The sequence below is a fragment of the Saimiri boliviensis genome, chromosome 18, assembly GCF_048565385.1.
Source record: "Saimiri boliviensis isolate mSaiBol1 chromosome 18, mSaiBol1.pri, whole genome shotgun sequence".
Classification (NCBI taxonomy): domain Eukaryota; kingdom Metazoa; phylum Chordata; class Mammalia; order Primates; family Cebidae; genus Saimiri; species Saimiri boliviensis.
This window is the reverse complement of record NC_133466.1, coordinates 21067527-21080054: the sequence shown is the minus strand read 5'-3', so window position 1 is coordinate 21080054 and position 12528 is coordinate 21067527.

Here is a 12528-nt window from a genome sequence, read left to right as displayed (position 1 = left end):
TGCAATACAAAACGTATTGCTTTAATACTGTGTAGGCAAACATGCCTTTACTTAGCAATCACAACTTGCTGTGATTGTAATAGCTTTTCATATATTGAATACTCCATCTTTAAACCAAATCATTTCTATTTTCTTCTTGCTATATTTGGCAGACAGACATAAGACAACAACTGTGACCAGAAATGTTGTTAATAATTACATGAGTTCTTAGTCCACAATTTAGTATTTCCTAAACCCTATTGTCTGAGGTGTTAGTTGGCTGATCTTAAAATTATAAACAGGAAAACTAAAACTCTTTAAAATGTGAATATCCCTGTTTAGAAGAGAAAAGCTGTTTATTCACACGATTGATTCTCAATTTTAAGACCTGTTTGCCATTCATTAAGTGTTACAGGATTAGGCTACGTATAGTACAGAAAGGAGCTTCAAGACTTCAATAGATCTGCAAAGACATTGACAATGTGTTGTTAAGGGTAGGAACAAAACAGAACTCTACAGTAGAAAATTCCATACAGCCTTTTATTAAGTGGCAAGGAAGTTGCAAGAAAGCTGTGTGTGTGTGTGTGTGTGTGTGTGTGTGTGTGTGCGTGTGTATGTGTGTGTGTGTTAGACAAAGCTTCCAGAATAGACTTAAAATGCATCTTGTCAGCCAGGTGAGGTGTCTCAAACTTGTAATCTCAGCACTTTGGAAGGTTGAGGTGGGCAGATCACGAGGTCAAGAGATGGAGACCATCCTGATCAACATGGTGAAAATGTCTCTACTAAAAATACAAAAATTAGTTGGGCTTGGTGGCATGCACCTGTAGTCCCAGCTACTCGGGAGGCTGAGGCAGGAGAATCTCTTGAACCCAGGAGGTGGAAGTTTCAGTGAGCTGAAATCACATCCTTGCACTCCAGCCTGGTGACAGAGCAAGACTCCGTCATAGATAAATAAATAAATAAATAAATAAATAAATAAATAAATAAAATGAAGCTTGTCTTTTTGTTAGGTCTTTGACAAAGAGGGAAGCACCTTTCTAAAAACCTCACTCTGCCTTACTCTTGTCCAATTCTCTTTATGGTCTTTCAGTGTTCACATCTTATAATTATTTAGACCTGAAGGAACATGCTACTTCTTAAAACTTTCTACCAAATAAATCCTATATCATTCATGGTTTGTTCTTACCTTAAAGTGATTTTCATAGTCATATATACAAGCCAATTTTAAATAATATGACACAGAGTGACAACATGAACAAAAAAGCATTCTGATAAGCTCTTCATACACACTACCGTATTTCTTCTTTATGACACATTTGCGAGGTAGCTACTTTGACCCCATGTCACAGGCTGAGAAACTGAGACTGTGAGACTGTGAACACTAAGCTGATTTCACTGTGATTACATCTTAGTGAGTGATAGACGTAGCAAATCATAAAACTGAGAAAACATAACATGGGGGGGGCTTATAATTTTCTTCATTCTTACCTTGATATGAAATAAAAAACAGGTTCAGAATTACAAAATCTCTTCTTCTACAAGTTAGTCTGTACTTCCACTCATTGCAAATATTTCAAGACTTCTTCAATCTTGAATATCAATAATGCCATGCTCACATTTATATACTCATTTTTCTCTATTTCTATTTTCTCATTAGAAGCTCTTTTGTCCACAAAGTTGGTTATTTCTAGGAAATGCTGCAGAGGTGCTCTCTTGTTTTTATATATGTTATCACTCAGCTCTGTTACATCACTGTGTGTTTTCTTTCTGCTTCAAGCTTCTTGAAGTTTCAATGCCTGCAAAATCACATGTTAAAAAAGAATAATAGCCAATGTTCACATTACAGGTGTCATCTATCAATATTCCCATTCTTTATTGAATTTCTCAATTATGTACAGAAATGGATAAAGCTGGAAACCATCATTCTCAGCAAACTGACACAAGAATAGAAAGCCAATCACTGCATGTTCTCACTCATAAGTAGGTGTTGAACACTGAGAACACATGGGCACAGGGAGAGAAACATCACACACCAGGGCCTGTCAGGGGGTGAGGCAGGGTAGGGGAGGGATAGCACAGGGGATGGGGGTTATAGGGAAGGGATAACATTAGGAGAAATACCTAATGTAGAGAAACAGGTGATGGATGTAGTAAACCATCATGGCACGTGTATACCTATGTAACCAACCTGCATGTTCTTCACATGTACCCCAGAACCTAAAGTATAATAATAATAATTTAAAAAAGACAAAACTTATACAAAGGGGATATATTGTGTATGCATTTTTGCCTGGGTTTTTTGACTCAGAGTAAGGATTTTGATATCTATCTGTATTGATTCATGTATCAAAATTATTTCCATTTTACTGTTGAGTGATTATTCATTGTATGAATATACTACAGTTTACTCATTCACCATTTCATTTGTCTCTCTTTGGGAGCTATTGTATGAAGCTGCTATGAGTCTTTGTGTACGTGCTTTGTGTGAATATATATGTTTTCTGTACAAAGGACATGAACTCACCCTTTTTAATGGCTGGATAGTATTCCATGGTGTATATGTGCCACATCTTCTTTATCCAGTCTCTATTTGGTGGCATTTGGGTTGGTTCCCAGTCTTCACTATTGTGAACAGTGCCACAGTAAATATATGTGTGCATGTGTCTTTATAATTGAATTATTTATAATCCTTTGGGTATATACCCAGGACTGGGATTGCTGGGTCAAATGGTATTTCTAGTTCTAGACCCTTGAGGAATCACCACACTGTCTTCCACAATGGTTGAACTAATTTACATTCTCATCAACAGTGTGAAAGCATTCCTATTTATCCACATCCTCTCCAGCATCTGTTGTCTCCTGATTTTTTAATGATCGCCATTCTGACTAGTGTGAGAAGGTATCTCAATGTGGTTTTTATTTGCCTTTCTCTAATGACCAGTGATGAAAATACAGTGCTTTAACAACTGTAGAGAATTTCTACATTGTTTATTTATTTTGTCCTTAAAGTCTTTTTATTCCGCAATACTATACAAGAAGCTCAGAAAGTTAGACAAATCTAACAAGCTATGGTTCAGGGAATGACAGGAAAGATACCAGTATCCCCAAAATTCATAAAAGTCATTGATTGAGAAGTTCATGGAAGTCAACAGGGGGTTTAAAACCACAAAGTCCTACATACAAAGTTGTCCTCACTAGATCAGATGATCTAGTGTTTCACCTAGGGAGAAAATTCTTTTATTTACATCATTAGAGACATTTATGGTATGTTTACAAAAATGACCTAAGAAACAAACAAGGACATCAGAAAATTTAGGAACTTTGGCAAATGCCTGAAACTGAGTTTTGTGATCTTCTGGGATTAAGGATGAAGAATCTTCTCTTAGTTTAATGTGGTCACTTTGGCCTCAGTACTGGACTAAAAATTCTCATCACAGTCATTCTGTAAATATTAGTCTGTGTCGAAGAGTTCAAATGTGTGATTTCCATACTCTTACATTTTATTTCACAATCTTTGTCCTTTCAAGTGATTCATCAAAAATAACGTAACAGAAAGAATGATAAAACAAGACACTAACAGAGAGAATGCAACACCACCAATGGCACATTAATACACAGCTTCAATAGCTCAACTCAATACCCCCAATGGCCCTGTTTATCACACAGGGAGAGGACTGAGGAGAGAGACCACCTGAATCTGCATAACTTTGCTATTTGCTCTAGTATATTTTTATCTAGAAAGTCAAGACAGAAAATAAATAATTTCTCATTGCTTTAGAAAATCCTTGGAATCAATTTTTCTGAGTAAATAGTTTTCTCATTTGGACATATGTTGTCTTATCAAGGCAAGAGTTTACTTACCTAACAAAGAGCTTACCTACAAGGAAAATTATTTGCTCATTAAAACTGGCTTTCAATATGTGTGGAGTTTCTCCTCACTTTGTTAAATACAATATTTTTAAAAGAAAAGCTAATTATTCAAATTTATATACACATACACATATGGCAATATACAGGCTATATATGTTGTCCAAAAAATGTCAATCAAACCTATTTCCTCCCTTGTACCTTCATTTCTAGCAGATGAAAATTCCAGGATACTAAAAAGGTTTTCTTTTTCATTAATCTCAGATGGTAGAATATACATAGGGACAAAAAAAAAAAGAATATATATAGGGTCAATTTAATTTTTAAAATTTTAAAACACGGTCTCCAAAAAATGCTAATGTTTACTCAATATTCTAATTTTACTTTAGTCCTTGATCCAGGGTGAGATATCTCACTCACTTTACTCACAGAAGCATGACGCTCTCACTTGCATTGAGTGAAGAGAACATGGCATTTCTTTGCGCTTTCTTGCTCACCATTTTTCTTACTCACTGTTTCATGCTCTGCCAGAGTTTAAAGATGGTTGCAGGGGTGTGTATTAGCCTTTTCTTACATTGCTATAAAGAAATACCTGAGACTGGGTAATTTATAAAGGAGAAAGTTTTAATTGGCTCACGATTCTGTAGGCTTTACAGGAAGCATGGTACTGACTTCTGCTAGATTTCTAGATGGGCCTCAGGCAGCTTACAGTCAAGGAGGAAGACACATGGGAAGCAGGCATGTCACATGAAGAAAGGAAGAGCAAGAGAGAGAGGTGCCATACACTTTAAATCACCAGATCCTGTGTGAACTCAGAGAGAAACTTACTTATCACCAAGGGGATAGCTCAAGACATTCATGAGGGATTTGCACCCATGATCCAAACACCTCCCACCAGGCCCTAACTCCAACACTGGGGATTACAAGTCAGCATGGGATTTGGGCAGGGACAAACATTCAAACTAGGTCAGGGTGGGAGGAGAAAAGCATATAGCCAAGTTGTGATTTCTCCTCCACTCTCTCTAGTGGGCATTTTCACGGGTACTTCAGAGGCTACTCTTGAAGTAGTGCCTCTTCTTCGTCTGCTTCTTCCTGATCCTCCGTCAGTGATTGATCTTAAAATCTTACTCACATAGACTCTGCTTTGCTTTATAGACTTGCCATGCTACCCTAGTAGATAATCTAAAGCAAGATTCCTATTAAAATGACCTTGGTCATAAATAGCTAGATTGAGTTCCAGAACTAACCCCTGGGTTTTATGCTTCTGTTACTATTTATAGTTGTTAGAAAGAAATACAGTTGCTTGTCAAGTCAGCAAGAAGATTTCTCATCCCCAACCAAATTCTTTTTCTTCTCTGTTCTCTATCCACCATCCTGTCAAAGACATTTTGGGTAATGAAATCATTCATATTTAAGCACATGACTGCACGATACCTTGTTCCAATTCCTCGAGGGATCTCCTGGAAAGCCCCCTCATCAAACTTGAGATTAGAATTTATCTCTATCCTTCTTTAATGAGTGACAGTTGATATGGGGTTTGCAGAAAATTTCAGAGTATAAAAATTACTTTTTTCCATAGATATATCTTCAGAAGCCCAAAGTTTAAAACCCCTTCTTGATCCTTTTATGTCCTAATGCAAGTAAGGATTTTCAAAAGTTTTAGAAAAAAAACAAAAACACTTAATGGTTTCCTTGGAATTTACATTTTGGCCTATCAATCAACTGCCTTTTGAATGTGTTATTTATTTCATCTCAGACATCAATAGGACATTTCTAAATTAACATCATGTCACAAACATTTCAAAATTATATGTCAGTGATGGGATGATGGGGAGGGAAAGGAACTCAGTTTCTTTTGCTGGTAATGATAATAAGTAGAAAATGTCTTTCATATTCATTATCATATTTATTGGAATAAAATAGAATTCTGAAAGAAAAGAGGAATCCTGTTTATTACTGCATTGTAGAAATATGGAAGGACCATATAATTTTAAAATAGATTTTTAAAAATTAATTTATAGTAATTACACAGTGCACTCTAAAGCAGAAAGAAAAATTCATGGCTTTTTTTTTTTTTAATAGTAAATAAACTTGGAAGTAAGAAGAGAAAAATTCTGAATCAACAATTTCAGCCTCTTCCTTTGTTTATTCTATTTTCCTCTAGGTTATTACCTTAATTCTCACAAATCCTGCCAACCAAAGATTGTGGTGTATGCATGTGTCATAAGAGCAATTGCTACAATATTAATACTAAGTTTCTTTTGAAGCATACTGACCCAAATCTAAGTTAGAAATGTTTATTTCGGTGTCACACTCTGTACTCTTCCGTTCTATCACTAAAGTTTTAATGTCCTCAGATGTTAGCAGCCAGTTTTTCTTTTTTTCTTTTTCTTTTTAACCGTATTTTCACTTTTTTAGAGTTGAAATATGCCTAACTACATTTGCTAAGGTTGGCATTTTAAAATGCCATCAAATCGTCACAGTGTAAAGGATCTTTCACAGTTGAAGAAAACGCACACACAGGGTAGATTTGTTTTTGACCCATTAGTAAGCTTAGATATGTCACAAAACACAGGATCACTTCAAGGCAGCATGCTTCTAGTTAAGATGCATTGATGCATTTGCAGTGACAGGGAAATGCCAGGTTTCTGATATATTTTACATATATACATATATATATATATATATATATATATATATATATATATTTGTAGGCAGACAACTTCAGAGATACTGCTTTTGTAAAATAAAATGTTAGCATTATTTTAGTATCACATTGATATGTCTGTGATTGAAGAACACCTTGAAATACTGAATGATTAAACACCTGCTAATTTCTCATCAGAACTCCTTGAGAAAGAAACAGGAATAAGTATAATTTAGATGACACAATGTTGAGTAATCTGTATGAGAACAGCTTGCAAACTTACGACATTGGCTTGAATTTGGCTGATTAAAAAATTGGAAAAATACTATAATTTTTCTATTGTACCATGTTTTCCTCTCAAACAGAATAATATATTTCTTCTGCATCTTGAACCAGACTTCTGAATTCAAATGACTGCACCATTATTCAGATATTAAAACATGTGTTACTAAAAATACTGGTTATTAGGTTTTCTTCAAATATCTATTTTTTTTAACGTACAAACATGTATTTATTATGCTTCTTTACTAGATTATCATTTCTGAGATATTCAAATCTGTATCACATTCACTTTTTCCACCATACTTTGTATTGAATAATTATTTTCAAAATGTCATTTGTGTTGTGAATTACATGTAAATTCCTTGATTCTCGAATGACTCATTTTCAGCATATGTAGAGACAGGTAATCCTGCGTAAACTAGCATTCTGCATGCAGCTTTGGATTCTTTCATTGTCCACTTTGAAAATCAAGATCTTGAGAGCAATGCTTAAATTTATTGGAGAAATTTATTTTTGAGAACAATTGTAATTTGATTATTTTTTACACTCAGATTATATGACTATAAATATAAGATTTTTGGCAGTGTAAATAAAGTTGATGTTGACAATTTATTTTTATAAGAATATGTGAATATATAATTATCGAAAACTTGAGTTAAGAAATTTATTTTATAAAGGACCACACAGTTAACACTTTAGGCTTTGTTACCATACTCCCTATTGCCTCTATTCAGCTCTGCCATTTTAGCATTAAAAAAATCCCTAGACAATAGGTAAGTGAGCATGGTGATTTTCAATAAAACTTTACTTCAACCACGTGTAGATTGCTAAACTTGGTCATGGGCTATAGTTACTACTTTTAATTGAGCATACGGTTATGCAAACAGACAAGCTATATTATTCAGTGAGTTTCTGATACTAATTTTTATAATTTTTATCACATTCTTAAATTGGTGAAAATCCTTTACTGAAAGCAAGGACTGTTGTCTGGTCTGTTTTGAATCCCTCTTTTGGTGTCTAATTATTTCATCCTCATCGTTACGATTATATAAGTTTCCACATTGAAATGTATCTTTCCTTTTCATCTTTAAAAAATTTTTGAACATTTGTTTGAGTTTGAGCTTCTCTCAAGTACAGCAATTAAATAGTGGTAGTGTTTCTAGGGAGACGTCATCCTCACAATATTCTCTACAGTGTTCTTTTTAATGACTTACTTCCCTGGAAAGTCTGTATCTATGGTCATTTGGCTTTCATTCTAAGTACTAATTTCTCTGAATCCTTTTTCTATGAAGTGGATACAGTTAACAATTAAAAAGAAAGGAAAAAAGTGAGTGGTATAGAAGAAAGGACAAGGAAAGGAAAAGTGAAAAGAAATGAGGGAAGGAAGGTCAACAGACTGTAATTTTGTTTTTGGATAAAAGATTGGCTTCTTAAATGAAAACAGAGTTGAAAATATTCACTAAATTTGACATAATTGTTTTGATCAGAGGTCACATAAAATCCAAAATATGCCCAGAATTAACACATTAAATGCTCACCTGCTGTGCTTAATTATGTTATTGTCCCCAGTTATTCACTGCCTTCCCTATAAGAAAATTAACCTTTCCATTAAATCCCACATGCCCTGCATGGACTGCTGATGGCATACATTCTCTCCTTCTCTTTGACATCATGTTGGCCCTGGTGATCTTCTTTGGCCAAAGAAAGGTGGGCACTCCAAAAGAAACGGTAAAATTCTTTTTCTAGCCCTGGCATTGCTTTATCCACTCTGCCACAAATAACAGCGTGACATAGTTTGGATGGAGTTCTACCTTCAGTTTGGATTCCTGCTCATAGAGCACAATGACCAGGGCAGACAACGCCGAACTGCAGTTGCAATGTAGCGTGGGTGAGAAAGATATCATTGGTTGTGAGCCAATGAAATTTTGAGGTTGTTACTACAGAATAACATAGTAAGATTTTAAAAGTACAAAAATTGTATAAGAACTGGGTGCTAAAGTAATTAAAATCTAATGTAAGTGATATTGGCTTCAGAAAAGGCACAGATAGCAAGAAAATTGTTTCTAAAAATTAGACACAGAGAATCATTTTGTTCATAAGCACATGCATCTAGTAATCTGTTGTGATAAATTGAAAGTCATAAATTACACCAATTGAGCTTCTGGTTTATTAAGGAAGTTTAGGAATGCCCGGCTGCACATCTGCGTTAGTGTCTATAGGTTAGATTTACTAAGAACCTAAAAGAGAGTTAACTTCCAAAAATATTTGACTGCTGTACAAGCAAGAATAAAGGAGAAAAGAGGTATTCTATAAATTTTAAATATTTCAATGATTTTTTTTAATCTACAACCAAATAAATTTCACAATGCAAAACAAAGACAAATAACTGACAAGTCTTAAAGGTTAGACAAACATTAGGACACTTTTTTGTTGATAAAAATGGCTCAAGGGAAATAATGGCCATTATCAGAAAAACAAAAGATAAAAATTTTGGTGACGGCGGGCGGATCACAAGGTCAAGAGATCGAGACTATCCTGGTCAACATAGTGAAACCCCGTCTCTACTAAAAATACAAAAAATTGGCTGGGCATGGTGGCGCGTGCCTGTAATCCCAGCTGCTCAGGAGGCTGAGGCAGGAGAATTGCCTGAACCCAGGAGGCAGAGGTTGCAGTGAGCCGAGATCGCGACATTGCACTCCAGCCTGGGTAACAAGAGCGAAACTCTGTCTCAAAAAAAAAAAAAAAAAAATTGGGTGACGGAATGGAGAAATTAAAAGTCGCTCATACCATTAGTGGTCATGAAAAATGGTAAAACCACGATGAAGAACAATATGGCGCCCCTCAAAAAAGTAAAAAGAGCTTAACTATTTAAAGTAAGATTTGCTACCTCTTCCCCTATTTCTCTAATGTATCATTAAGCTATCTTGTACTCTGCATATTACAAACCCTTTGCTTCATCTAAGCATCTTGAGATCCTCCTTTCTTTCTAGCCACAAAGCAATTTTTGGAGAGAAGGCTTGAATCAAAATAATGTATAAAAATAAATCGACTTTAACTTTGAATTGAAAGGAAACTGTGATGTGATGTCTGAATATGTATGGAACATTCATTTCCTTCTTGGCCATGTATTTTCAGTAAAAAACAAAGTCATATAAAGTAATGAGTTTTAACAACATGGTTGACAAAAAAGGACAGTGACTCTACTTTAACCAAATGAATTTCCAGTGTTATTTCGAAATGTGGTCCTCTTTCAACTTACCTTTTACTTCTCTCAACAGGGAATGTATTGTATTAGCAGATCTCAGTTATCCACAGAGAATACTGATTTAGTCTTGATTCCATTTGCTCCAAGGGATATTCTCAGCAATTCTTAATTTATAATAAATAGGAAGTAGTCATTGACTAAAAAGAAAATAGAAATAAATAGAAACAGCTGAATAACAGTATAGGCATAGGTATTCTTTCATGACTTTTCACCTTTAAATTTAAACCCTTCCTTTCTTAAAATCTTTGATTCTTAAACCAAGGAAAGGGCATCATGAGATTTTTTCTCTCTCCATCTCCTCCTTCTATATTCACAGTATCTAGAGAAAGATAAATATCACTAAAAGTCAGTTATGGAATCATGATTCCATGTCTCCTAGTTACCTTTATTTCCTATAGTTCTATAGCAAGCATTATCAGAGTAGACAGTATATAATGAATGTAAACTACTTAGAAAAAAAGTAGTTTTTACTCCACAATCAAAACTAAACATGAAAACTTCTGCTTCACTGAGCGCCACAGTCACTCTAGGCCACAAAGTCTAGGCCTTGTGTTTATCACATGAAACAGGACAATTATTTTATATGATATGAAGTTTCCCTCATACAATAATACTCTAATGTGTTATAATTTTTTTCCGGACCTGTCTTCTGTAGAGTACATTTATTATAAAATGGTACATAATTATCAGAATGGTTTGCAAAGGCAATCTCTGAATATTTAGCTCAAATGTTAGCAATTTTGCAGGTGTATCTACTTGATCAACAAGATTTGAGACCAGCTTGTTCTAGGAATGCACACATCTCTAATGATCAGTGATGTTGAGCTTTTATATATACATATATATGTACAAAAATATATATGCATGTGTTTATAAGTATATATATATAAATATATATGTATGTACATGTATTTTTATTTGTACATACATCTACCTACATATACATTTCATATATACATATATGTACATATATGTAAGTACATGTGTGCATGTACATACATGTGCATATGCGCACATATGTACACACATGTGCATATGTGCACGGATGCACACACATGTGCATATGCGCACGGATGCACACACATGTGTATATGCGCACATATGCACACATACGTGTATATGCGCACATATGTACACATGCACAGATACACATATGTGTATATGCGCACATATGTACACATGCACAGATACACACATGAGCATATGAACACACACATGCGCATATGTGCATGCATGCACATCCACATGCATGCACACACGTACATACATGCACACACATACATGCACACACATACATGCACACACGTATGCACACATACATATATGTACATGCATGCATGCACCCACGTGTGCACAAATGCTCAAATGTGCATGCTTGTACATGTACATGCATGTACATGTGTGCATTGCGTGTACATGCATGTACACATGCACTCACATTTATCTGCGCATATGTGCATAAGTGCATGCATGCATGTGCACATATATGTGCATGTCTGTGTACTTATATGTAAATGCTTGTACATATATATGTATGTGTGTGCATATGTGTACATGCATGTATGCATGCATATATATGCATATGTGTGTACACATATGTGTACACGCATATATATGTACTCACATATATGTACATATATGTGTGTTGGCTGAATGTCCTCTCTGGTTAAGTGTCTGTTTATGTATTCTACTTTTTAGTGTTTTTTTTGTTTTGTTTTTCTTGTAATTTTTTTTAAGTTCCATGTAAATTTTGGATATTAGACCTTTCTCAGATGGATGGATTGAAAAATCTTCTCCCACTCTGTAGGTTGTCTGATGGCTCTGATGATAGTTTCTTTTGCTGCGCTGAAGCTCTTTAAGTTCTTTAGTTTAGTTAGATCCCATTTTTCAATTTTTGCTATATTCGTTGCTACTTTCACTGAACTTTTGAGATTATTTTATCATAAGCTATGAGGATGCAGTGGCATAAAAATGATACAGAGGCTTTGGGAACTCAGAGGAAAGGGTGTGAGGGGAGTGAGGGATAAAGGGCTACAAATTGGGTTCAGTGTATACTGCTCAGGTGATGGGTGCACCAAAATCTCACAAATCACCATTAAGAACTTACTTATGTAAACAAATACCACCTGTTCCTCACAAACCTATGGAAATAAAAAAATAAAAATAAATAAATAAGCATAGAGAAAGCAGTCAAATATGCGTTCGTCTCTGAGTGGTTGGAGGGATGGTTTCCAGTCTTGTTTTTGTCTTGCACCTGTGAAGATAAGCAGTGAATTTACATTGTCAGGGTGAAATTGAACAGAACTCTGTTTTGGTCTAAAGATTTTGAGGCTCACAAGGAATTTTCTTGGGAGTGATTTGTGAGAGAGGTTTGGCAGAGAGGTTCTGTCCTTCTATCTCGGCAGCTAAGAACTAAAGAAAGGCAGTCTTTGTGAGACTCAATTCCCAGACTTAACAAAGAGCTTTCCAGAGATCTTCGTACTGTGAA